The 12,913-nt window shown below is 30.0% G+C and overlaps 1 protein-coding gene across 3 annotated transcripts in view; it reads right to left on the minus strand.

The window, feature by feature from the left end:
• LOC107454120 (cubilin-like) overlaps positions 1–12,913 on the minus strand; it is a 338,300-nt gene that overhangs the window by 235,873 nt on the left and 89,514 nt on the right. The window contains exon 2 of one of the 3 annotated variants that reach the window (XM_071177704.2): positions 6,989–7,168. The exons of the other annotated variants lie outside the window; for them this stretch is intronic. The gene's annotated coding sequence lies outside the window, so the exon portion shown is untranslated. The remainder of the gene's footprint in view (positions 1–6,988; positions 7,169–12,913) is intronic. 3 annotated transcript variants of the gene reach the window in all.

Raw genomic sequence — 12,913 nt, forward strand, 5'->3', positions numbered from 1 at the left:
AATTTGTTTCGGTATTTTTGTTCTGAATCGTATTTGAAAATTTATGAAGAAGAAATACTTGAAAATACGAAAAGTTCCCAGCAATTTTAAGTAGATTTTATAAATTTTCTAAAAAAAGCATTGAACGGTAGAGAGTAATCCACGTATTTTGTTTCATGTTATTAAACAAGATTTATTAAAAATGACACCGATATTATAAAGGAATATTCCCTACAAAAGTCTGTTCTATTTTCCGTGTTTTCTTTCTATATACTATCACGGTTAAGTGTCGGACAACCATTGAACAGTTTTATAATTTTTTTTTAAAATTTTGCAATATAATTCAAAAAGATCTGACTATAAGATAATCTTGACAAAGAATAGTAGTGACACACTGTAGGCTGTTAATCGTAATATTTTTTTTATTTCCAATGAGCTGCACAATCGGTCTTGCCGATGAGCAGACCTAGTGCGTTCTCCAGAAGTGGCATCCACTTCTTCAGGACCACCACAATGGGTGAGATACCGTTGGTCATGTTAATTTGGACGTCTAGTTTCTGCCACACTAGATGGCAGCACCGAGACTCTATTTGGATGCTAAAGTGCACAGGAATTTAATTTTGCCGGAAATGCCAAGAGACAATAAGGCACTCCAGGGATCTTTTATGTGCCGCATAATCATACGTCATGGCCGCTGAGGATTTTCTGCATCCCGTGAGGATTTTCTGCATCCGATGTCTGGGTCGGGGATCGAACCCGCAGACTTGGGCTCAGAAGGCCGACGACAAACCAACTGCTCCACCCAGCCAGTTAATCGTAATATTTATGATGTAAATGTAATGATTACCACTTTTTTAATTGCAAAACTTTACAAATTTGAATAAAGATTAATTATTTACTTTTAAACTATTAGCAGAAAAATAAGAGATAACTAAAGACAAATAAGGTTTAAAATAAAAATAAAAAATGATGCAGGCAAGAAACTATCATCACACTTTTAGAAAATGACACGTATTGCATTGAAAACACATAAAATTATTTTTAGACTTATATTCACTTATTTAAAATTGTCAATATTCAGTTTTTTTTCATGAAAGTTGCTTAGAATAATACGCGAAAAGAGCGTGAAACAATACAATTTATTCAATAGAATAAACTTATTTCACTTGTTCTCGAAATAATCGTAAAAGAATATGTGCACAAAATCCTGTGTAGCTTGAGCAAGAATTAATGAGGCCTGTCTGTCGAGCTTTGAAAAGATTTGAAGTTGACGCATTGGAAAAAATTGTTTTAGTCCAGAAATAACGGGAAAGGAATAAGTGTTATAAATAAATATGACACAATGTTACAACAAGAAAGAGTTTAAATGTAAGGGAAATATATAAACTGAACACATCGCTTGCAATTCTTGAAGAACAGGGAAAAGATAAATGATTTCAACTGTGAATACTTTTATTTCTTTATTTTAACTTACGTTTATGAAAAATACTGTTTTTATATCAGCATCCAAGTCTTGGGATTTTTTTTTAATTTCTGGAAATACGCTGTGAAAAGATCCGGATCAAATTATGGTAAAAAGTACCAGCACTCAGGTTGCCGGTACTTTTTACAGTAAAATCTATTTCCTTCGTAAAATCTATCGCAAAATCTGTTTTTTTTTTTTTTTTTTTTAAATCTACTATTGTCGTAAAATATATTTTTCCTGAAAATATGATCTACAGTAATCTGGTAACCCGTAACTATTGCGGTGATAATTACCGTCACTTTAAAGAATAAAATATTACTTAAAAAATTGTGGTTTAATAGTTTAGTGTGAAAAAGGATTTTATAGTATAATGAATTTTACGGATGATGCACGCGAAGTGTCGATACTTTATACCTCAATTTGATCAAAATAATTTTACATTATAATCTTTATTTTTTCTGAAATTGTTATCGCTATGGATGTGTACGGGTTTCAATGTTTCTTTCAAACTTTAATCTGGTTGATTTAGTGGTTTTAAAGATCTAAGCAGATTTTGATTCATCCGTCTGCTACTGTCTCTAGCTATTAAAATACTTTTTTTCTTTCAATGTACTTGTTTTTCCTAAGTTTTTTTTAGCGATGATGTAATTTTTTATTCGCTGGAGAATTTATCTATTATTATTAAATTCGATGTCAATTTTAATTAAATATTGACGATTTCAATGTGGACGAAGTTTAATTTTCATGTATATATAATTTGGTCTTATTGATTTTGATGTTTTGAAAATCTGATTAAATTTAAATGATACTGTTTTTATGTCTGTAATGCATACTGTTTGTAATGTCTGTTACTGTTTTTGACTGTTAAAATACTGCTTTTTCTTCAATATACTTGTGTTTCTAAAAAATTTCTATTACTGTTGCAATCGATATCATTAAGGACTTATGTGAACGACATACGCGTGTTAATTGATTTCGATGTTATAATATTGTGTACAGTACTGGATAAAACTCTTTCTATTTTTAATTTTTCCTCAAGCTAAAGCACTGTGTTTTTTTTTGGACTAATTTCTGATTTTTTAAACGTTTTTCTACGTTAGTATAAATGTTTAATAGCGGAGGAATACTTTGTGTTTATGAAATTGGTATCGCTATAAGCTAATTTAAATGCTCCCAAAAAGTTCGAATAGTTTTTTTTATAAAATTTAGTTTTTTTTTTTTAGTTTTTTAGTTTTAGTTTTTTTAATTTTAGTTTTTTTTGTAAAATTAATGTATAATGTAGGCTGTTGAAATAAGTTAAATTTTCCAAAACTCAGTTCGAAATAGATTATATTGCCTTTTAGAGAATAAAACGAGCTTATTTTTTTGAGGAATTAGTTTGTTCAACAAAATATTAATTTGCGCTAATATTCATTGCAATTAACATATATCGTGTATATTTGGCACAAAACTATAACATTTCTTATCTACAGTTATATGCCTAAAGACTTGAAAACAGAAATTTGTTAAAGTATTTAATTTAAAGGAAAAATTTCCAGAAAAACTTTGTAGGAAAATGTCAACTAATAGAGTCGTTAGTGACTACTTTATACAAGTATTTTGTATCAAACTTTTACAAAAAAGGTGTGGGGCGAGGAGTAATCGACCATGTCAACCGTCATATATGAAAAGGTACCCCAACATAGAGTCGAGTTAGCATGTCTTATATACCAGTGAATTGTAGTTGTAATTTTGTAGTGATAGATACGCTACAAAGGTTTCTTTTTTAATATCAATCGATTGGTTTGTTAAATAAATAATGATTCAAATAAAGCATATTTTAATTAATGTCGTCGGTAATTATTGAGTATATCTTAAGTTTAACTTTTGAAATACATCCAGGCAATTTAAAAATCTGTAATTTAGAGGCATAAGGAAAAGTCTCATATGTAATTGCTACAGAAACAAAAAACAATTTGCGCATTTCTTATTTGCTATGTAGCAGTACTTCTTACGCGAGCAAAGGTCAGTAACCCTCTGCTTTTGATTCTTTTATTCCATTTGAGAAAATGACACACAATGTGGATCCCGATCGTAAAATGACACGCTTATTAATTTCCTGAAGCTATGAAGCTGGACTACATCATCATATGAAAGCATCAATAAAGCTAGAAAAGCAATAAAATCAAACAGTTCTGGTAAACTTTCTCGTACAGCCATTATGTTGCAGGAAAACGCTGCACAACCGACGGAATTTATTTGCGGAGAAATGTAAATATAAAGAATTGAGTCATCAATACCATAGCCCAGATCTGTTCCCGCACTTTTATAAATTTCTCAGAAAAAATGATCAAATAACAATTTATTTGATTATTATTTTACTATATTCGAACAAAGCAGTCAAATTACCATGAAAATATTTTATTCAAACTGTTAACTGTTAGAAAAATCGCTTATTATCTGCTTTCAACTAATACGGTTGAAGAATCAAAATTTTATTACACCAACTAAACTAGGCCCACTTAATGAAGTCACTCATTTCCTTGAAGATGGTTAGATATTATAGCCGCGTAGGCAAAACTGTCTATCTAATGACTGACAGGTTCGAATTCCTACAGTTCCCAATTTGTGATCTTGGAGTACGATACTCTAATTTACACATAGATGGTAGCACCATAAGGCAGTTAAGCTATCTCCAATGTCCAGTAAGAGTTTTTTTTAATTATTTTGGAACCATTCTGATTGTAAATGGTTAAAAAACGTTTAATTTAGTATTAATGTTTTCTTAACCATAATAACTGCAAATGGTTTGAAAACCGTAAAGTTAAAAATAATGTTCTTTACGGTAAACTTTAGGGCTGATTGGATGGACAGACTGCTGCCGGTTGCGTAACCATAATTTTAGAATGAAAATTCTAACAGTGCGAATAACTTCCAAATAGTCGATAAATTTGAACAAACGCTCTTGTGCTGAAGACGCCAGTTTCAAATTGTAGAAGACAAAAGATGTTTATGCGCAACTGGTACGCACAGTAACCAATGAATTTTCCAAACATGGCATTGTGCCACTGGTATCCCTATCTTGGTTTTCCACCCCCTACAACGCAAATGCGGGTTAGTTAGATCAAAAAGTCTTCCACGAAGGTAATAGTTTCCCAATACTTGATCCCGGAGTGCCGTTGTCTTCCAGAGTGGGTTCAAAATTACAAGACTACGGAGTCGAACATTGGTAGTCAGAAATTCAAAATTGCTGTTTAACGGCGGTTATAAAATAAAATAAAATAATATGCATCTGACTCGTTATTTTTTTACTTTACCTACTATAAAAAATGCTCGATAGTACGTGTAAACCTGGTGGTAAGATAAAAAGTTATTTAAAGTTATTGAATACGGTGCAGTTACCAATACAATACACTTAAAATAATTTGTGTTTATTCTAGTGTTAAATAAAAGAGTGCTTAAATTTCAAATTTATTAAATTACTTATCACAAACAGCCTAAAATATCATTAGCATTAAAGTAAACATTTAGATTAAAACTAGTGATTAGACTACAAGTCACTTACTTTCCCATACAATTTGGGAAATTCCGTTAAAAGTTCATTAATTATAAAGTCAAGACCAGTTAAAATGGATATAAAAATTAAAAATATTAATTTAAATTAAGTATGAATAATCTTTTCCATAATGGCATTCATTAAATTGAAAAGGTGTAAACAAACTGATCATTAGCAGTTTAATGAACACTCGGGCAAAAAAAATCACGTTGTTTCCAGCAAGCCCCCGGACAGGCATCGAGTGATTAAACGCAGCTCGAATATAATCCCGGCGTGTCAATTTTTGGTGACGATTTATTTCATAATATGAACGAAAGCGTCACATCAATATTAATTTCTCGGTAAACGAATTGCCTCTCTACCAGAAGTTAAATCTCAGATTATCTTTCCTCCAAAAAGTACTTCAAAATTTTCCATTACGAACCGAAACTTTAAAGTGTTTCGAAGAAAAAAAAAAGGATCATTGCTTTTCAAGTAGATAATTTTCTTTCATTAAATTAGGAAGAAATATTGATAAAATTATCCTGAAAATGTCGCGTGGGTTCTAAATTGGTGATAATTAAACTTTTGATAACTTATGAAACGAGCAATGCAAAGGTCGGGCTCTAAATTTTAATGAAGTCCGAAAGGCTTGTAATCGTTTTCTATTTATTTTTGTTTTGATTTTTTTCATTAATGTACAGTAAATTATTTTTGAGAAAACATACATTTGCTAGATTGCTTCAATTACTTTAGAAAATATGTATTTTGTTTTGGTGCGGTAAGAATTATTCTAGTGGTCTTACCCAGAATTGTGAAAAGACATTTTAAAATTCTTGGAAATATATTTAATTATTTTTTATTAGAAATTTTTAATTTCAACAATGATGCTAAGACTATGCGAAAATACTTTAATCACCTTTTATTTCTAGGAGATAATATATATAGTCAATAAATTTAAGTCCATCAGCTAAATATAAAACATATTTTAAATTCCATCAGTACAATAATCTGTAATCTATAAAATAAATTAATAAATAAAATAACTTATGTTAGGCAATTAAAGAGGAGAAAAGATGCTTATTTTATTAAAAAACTAAATTTCAATTCATGTTTTGTTTATCCTTTAATGTTTCTCTCTCAAAACTTGACTGCAAAACTTTTTTCTCGATGTTTAGCGAGTTCTGTAGAACGATACCAGAGCATCTCCCTCCAAATTATTATAACGGTTTGAACCGTTGCCGTACTTAATTTGAAAAAATCAAATTGTCTTAAACATCAGGCAAAAGTTTAAAGAAAGTTTCTTTATTATTATGTAAAGAGACGATCTAATGCCATATAAAATGTTTTCATAACAAACTATTATTTGTATTAATATTACTTGTATATTTAACTATAATTTGTATTTTCAATTTAATATTTTTCATTAAAATAAAAACTCATTTAAACCATGCATCAGAAAATTGAAAATTCGTTTATTTCAACTCAAGTAGAGAGTTGATTCAGTAAAATTGTTCCTAAATGTCTGAAAATGATGAACTGAATTTAAGACATTTATCTGTTCTGCGTTAGTTTTCTTACAGTATCAATTGAAATATTTATAAATAAATTATTGTTAAATGAAGAATTAAGAATATTATGAATTGGATTGTTTGATAAGTCAGCACTTGAACAATTGTTTACATTTTAGAAAATTAGGTAATTTGGAGCGAATTTAATTGAATCCATGTCACGGAACTAAGCTATGAGCTTGCTGAACAATTAATTATTTTTCTTTATAGCATTCAGTTTAAAATGTATCCAATTGATTACAAAACCTAAACTCTGAACTGGTCTGATCGAAAAGTCAGTATTTGAATGATTTTTCACATTTCAAGCAAATGACATAATTTGGAGTGCTCAAAGGATCCATGACAAGGAACTCAGCTAAGAACTGTCTCATAAATTGATAGATTCATTATTTGGTGTTCAGTTTAAAATGTATACAATCAATAATGAAACATACTTTTAAATCTCACATTATTCCTCACCAGAAATATAAAACAACGATTCCCCTCAATTCGTCTCACAACTTTTTATGTAGAAAAAAAAATAATGTGTATCATACCTACATAAATTTTAAGAAACTTTAAAAACATCATTGTACTCTTCATTTCCAAGCTATTTAAAACTTCTCTGTTAGTTATTTTTATTCAAAAACATCATCTTACCTGAAATAAAAAGAAATAAATTAATTATTAGTGTTATTTGAAACATTGACATTAATAAATATTTTAAAAATACTACATTTGATTAAAGCAAACTAATGCAAATAATGAATAAAAAAAATTTAATTAAAGCAATTAAATAAAATCAATTGAATCTCAATTTCCAACATACAGCCAAATTTTAATATTGAATTAATATTTTGCCATAATACCATCAATTTTACTTTATTTCCGGAATTCTTTTTTTTTTAAATATTCTTAAATTCCTAAAAGTAGTGTGACAAAATGCATTCAGCACCCTTCTCAAGTAAGCCTATTTCCGTCCAACAACTTATGTTTAAATATTTTGAAGCATAGTAAGAAATTTATAATTAATTTATTAAATACTTATTAAATTATAATTAATATTTTAGAACGAATATCAATTAAAAAATAATCGTTATTAACATTTTCGTATGTAAATGGAACAATTGTGAATGGGAACAGCATTGTAATATTTCTAAAAAATATTTTTTTTTATTTCTCAAAATTAGTGTTTTAAATATTTAAAAAAAATCATACATTATAAATCCTTAACACTTAAAATAGTTTTATCCTATGCTTACAATTTTCATTCAATTTATTTCATTTTTGTATAGCAAATACATAAGTAAAGTCGTTTTCACTGAAAATTTCATTGTTTAAAAGAAAGATTCTAATACTACTTTGCAAAAAATGACAACAAACGTTATACAAATTTTTCTATTTGTTTTAGCAAATTGAACAAAAATTAAAAGAGTAAAAGAGTCGACACGACTGTGTTTTTAAATGTTTCTAAAAAGAGAATTCTTTTGCTATGAATATATATGTGTATCAAATTTTTGAATACTTTTATTTATCAACTTTGTTTTTTAATGCACGGTGATAGCAAAAAACAATTAAAATTACAAATACAATGGTATTCTCTGGCACTGAAATATTAAAATTAAGAGTTTTTGAACATTATAATAGGTAATTTGTTTTATCAACTATATTTTTTAATGTATCATTCCAGCTAAAACACTTAACAATAACAAATATTAATGTTCTGAAATTGTATTACATTTAGAATTTTGTTTAAATTATAATAGGAAATTTGTTTTATCAACTATATTTTTAGTCAAAGCTAGCTAAAACACTTAAATACAAATGCAACGATATTTTCTGGCATTGTAAGCGTATTGAAAATTATACTAGGTAATTTGTTTTATCAACTACATTTTTTTAATAAACGGTGCTAGCTATAACACTTAATTACAAATATAATGGTTTTTTCTGGTTAATAGGATATTTTTAAGAATTAAATAAGTTTTTAATCTAAGGGGCAAACTAAATCTCTTACCCATTAATTTATTTAATTATACATATAACGGTGCCTAAAAAGCGGTAAATGTTTTTTTTTCTGGCTGTGTCTTGAAAAAAATTAATTACTGTGTATTTGTGATCAGTATAAAGTAATATCAGAATTAGCAATATAAGTTTTGTGATGACGAAAAGAATACCTTCAACAAAATTGGTAGGACATTTATACTTAAACAAAGTGGATATTTTTTTATTCTTAGCTACCACTCTTTAGCTACCAAAATCAATCTAAAGTTTTTTATATTAAAAAAAAGTTCAAGGTGGAGACAAACATCTTTATTTTCAAAAAATAATGATAGAAATGAAATAATCAAATTAACACTCTTTGTCTTTTTGTAAGCCATGTTCGCAAAATACGAGCATTAGGGTCTAAAGGTATTAGGATTGAGAAAATAGTAATTTACTTGTGAGCAACATAATTTGATAACCCAAAACATTCTTCTTCTTTTTTTGCCTTGTAAATGGTATCTTACAAATTAATGATTGAATCTAGAGAAAACAAATGTTAATAACAGAAAGCAAAATAATGCTAATAACAGAAAACAGAAAAATATTAATTAATTACCATCTTTATCAAATTTCATTTTATTTATCGTATTTAACACTGACGTATGTAATCTGATTTATAATGAAGACATCACATTTCAGGTATTTTATTTTATTGATTTGAATTAATATAAAAAAATATTGAAATCAATATTGATGATCAATATTGAAAAATTTTTTCCCTTTGAATTTTTGTATTATTAACCCTTTGATAACGGCTTTGGCAATAAGTGGACCAGAATACCTTCATCATACTATAAAGTCTAAAAATATAAAAAAGATAATTGGTTTGCAAAGGCATTAATAAAAGTAAAAATATTTAAAAATAACGGGCTGGCAAAAGCATAAATAAAATAAAATAAACATAAAGAGATAAATGAGAAAAATAAAAGCAGACGATAAAATTAGAAGTCAATTTTTAGAACGACAGAGTTGTTGATTTTCTTTAGATTAGGTTTTGTTTGGAATTTGAGTTCCTTATATCCCGTTACGGGTTTTTCTTGTTGTTTTATGATCTTTTCACTATCCCTTTACGGGTAATTCATATTTGTTACTGTTTGTGTTGTTTGTGAATAAACGTTTTTTATAAAAAAAACTGAGCAGTTCTTTAATATAGCTTGATACGCTACAATACCAAGTATCTTAAGCAAAAGGTTAAATATATTTAACTCTACTTGCTGATTATAGTTTTAACCAAGAAATTAGTGCTATGCATCCAAATTAATTTCACAATAATATTTTCTCTCCTCTCTATACAATCTTGAACCCTTCATTTTCAATAGTTCTTTATTTTAAAACAAAACGCGATCAATCATCAGTATTGAGAGGAATTTCCATCAATTTTGGAATCCATTCCTTCACGCTAAGAGTGACTGAAAATAATAATATAACCTCGATGATAAGAAGATGTTGTTTGACTCATAAATCATTCATGAGTCTACTCCAGCTAAATACATGTATCTTAATTATCGCCTTTATCAAATGCCAATGAATATCTAGTTAAAAGATAGCTTCTCCCTTCGATAGCTACTACATCTATGGATGTTTAACAGTACATGCTTATCTTTTATTCCACAAAGAAAATAATAAAGTATTGTTGACTAGTTTGTTGATGTGAGTAAATACGATTAGATGTGAGTGAATGCATTTAAAACCTTAATGGCTGCCTTTAGATTGTATTTTTGGAATCTTTGTCAAAATTAAAATTAAACATAAATATGTTCATTATGGGTCATAAATATAAGTGAGAAATAACACAAACATTTTTAAAAATAAAGCTACGAAGCTAAGGCGAAAAAGAACAACGTTGAAAGCATATAAAGCTAAATTTTTTGAAAATAAAACTTGAAACTGAAAATTGGTTTCAAATACAAGCGAATACTTCAAAATCTCACTAGACTCTGTCCTAGTGAGAATTTAATGTACTCGCTACTGCCAACATTTGATTGGTCACTGGGAGCAATCAAATGTCCTCCACGAAGGCTAATTTCTTCCAATACTTGATTTAGAAGTTTCCTTGTCTTCTGGATTGGGCTCGAAATTACAAGGCTAAGGAGTTGAACATTGGTAGCCGTAAACTCAATATTGAAGCGACTGTTCAACGATGGTTATAAAATCTCTCAAAAAATATATTTGAGAAACTTAGTTTTGGTGATTTTAATCTCTCTTTTTTTGCTTTTCCGGATCTAAAAACAAAAATAAACTGTTTGGAAACATTTTTATTTTTACCTCACGTGAATACTCTACAGCACATTAAATTTGCTACAACAGGAAGATAAAACTCACACTCGTGAAACTTACATGATAGACATGGTGTGATAAGCAATTGATTAGATTTTTCAGCACATTAATTTAAAGCAAGAGGCAGTTGCAACACCTATAATCCTTATAATAACAGAGATTCGACAAGAGATTTATTTCTTGCTAAAAAACTTGTCGCAATACTTTGAGTGAGAGGAAAAGATTTAAGGAAAGATAATTGTTTATAGGGATTGCAGCTTATCTTACTGCTTTGTTAATGCTTGCTTTGATCAAAGACTATGGTATCGATAGGTTCAAAACGACCATGCGTCTCTCCGTCCTTGATTTCAGGGGCCCACCAATAATAACATCCAGCTAAGAACGCAGACATCTATCATCCAAAGACCCACGAGGTTGGAGCAACCACATGTCAATCCATTGGAACAGAAAGGTAGTTGTTTTTGAGGCAACAGGTTTGTTCTAAAATAGTTCGATAATATTTGCAGCAATTTGAACTGCTAGCGTGGCAACCAAGGCTCTGGCTATTGTCTCACAGAGAGAATCACCTTTAGTGGTGTGATCAATGACTACCCTGTTCTCATAAATGGCGGCAGGTCATCTTTACAGGTGAATGGTAAGTCTGTATATGGAACTGTGTTCGCCACATATATGTTTGAGGACATCATTGAGAACGCATGGTACTAACTTGCATTGGACATCGACATACTGATCTACCACTTATATTATAGTAAGTACTATTGGATACGTGAATCTATCATTTCTTGGTTTGCATTTCTGCTGTTGTTGTTGCTGTTTCTAATGCCACTTGCCACACGGGCAAGCCTGCTTGGTGAAACCGAACAAATTTAAGGCAGAGGGTGCGTTTCTTGTTTTTCAGTGGCGCCATTTGTGGCCAAGAATTCGACTTCTGCCACACCATACATCGCACCCGTTTATAGGACGGACCCATTCGTTCATTTATTCATTCATCCACAGATCGTATCGTAATTTTGAACTGAATCAGAGAACGATCGATCTCCAATTCAGTACCCCCAGAGGTTTTGATTTGTTATGGGAACATGGTGGACTTTTGCGACTCGTCAGATTTATCGTGCATCAGTCACTTTACGACACGGGGAGTCTTCGGCTTGCGGGGTTCGAATCCACGAACTCTCGGACATGGGCCCAGTGCCCTACCGACCAGGCTATCCCAGTATTTCTGGTATTAGAACAACAACCATATAATTTCAGCCGAGCTTAAACGCGTGGTTCTAATTTATTTCTGAAACCCATCTAGGGGCTATTTTTCACCAGTATAATTCTCACCTATATGTCTTGATCTTACCTAGGTACGAAATCTCCTCCTGATATTTGAATATACTGTAAAAAATATTCTCAGTGGTAAACGGATAATGTGTTAGAATCCCCTTTCCATCGAGCTAACCATGGGAAGTTTTTGTAGTTTTCCTTTCTAAGTAATGAAAATGCGGGTCACTTCCATCAAACAGAGTACTTCAAGAAGGCACCCATACTTCCACCAGGAGTTCCTTTGTCTTCTGGATAGGGTTCAAAATTACAAGGTTACCGAGTTGAGCATTAATAGTCGTAAACTTAGAACTGTGTTAGAAGTTATGCTAGATTCGATCAATCTTTACAAATTAAAGTTCCAAAGTTAACTGGAGTCTAAAATTAAGTTACAGCTATACAAATAAAGTTGCAACCTTAAAGCTGTTAAACAAGAAGTCATAAATCATTTACAATGCACTTGTCTTGTATTCGACTCACCCTGCAAATCCTAATTACTCGCCTAATCAGCAAGCAATGAATGTCAGTCGAGACGACACACCAATTCCATGACGTAATTTGTCATTGTTAGTTTCGTACAGGGGGAAAATTTAAATCTCCCCGTATCAAATAATTCCTTAACTGTTGTAGATTTTCAAATATTCGAAAAGTTAGCATCAAAATACATAAAAGATAGAATTCAAAACTGAACAACCGTTTTCGAAGATTATAAAGTATGTAAAATTACTTCGATGTCGGATTCGATTATCCAACACAAACGATTCTTACTCACTTGTT

This window comes from Parasteatoda tepidariorum, chromosome 2 (assembly GCF_982258835.1).
Source record: "Parasteatoda tepidariorum strain Cologne lab strain chromosome 2, Ptep-v5.0, whole genome shotgun sequence".
Lineage (NCBI taxonomy): Eukaryota > Metazoa > Arthropoda > Arachnida > Araneae > Theridiidae > Parasteatoda > Parasteatoda tepidariorum.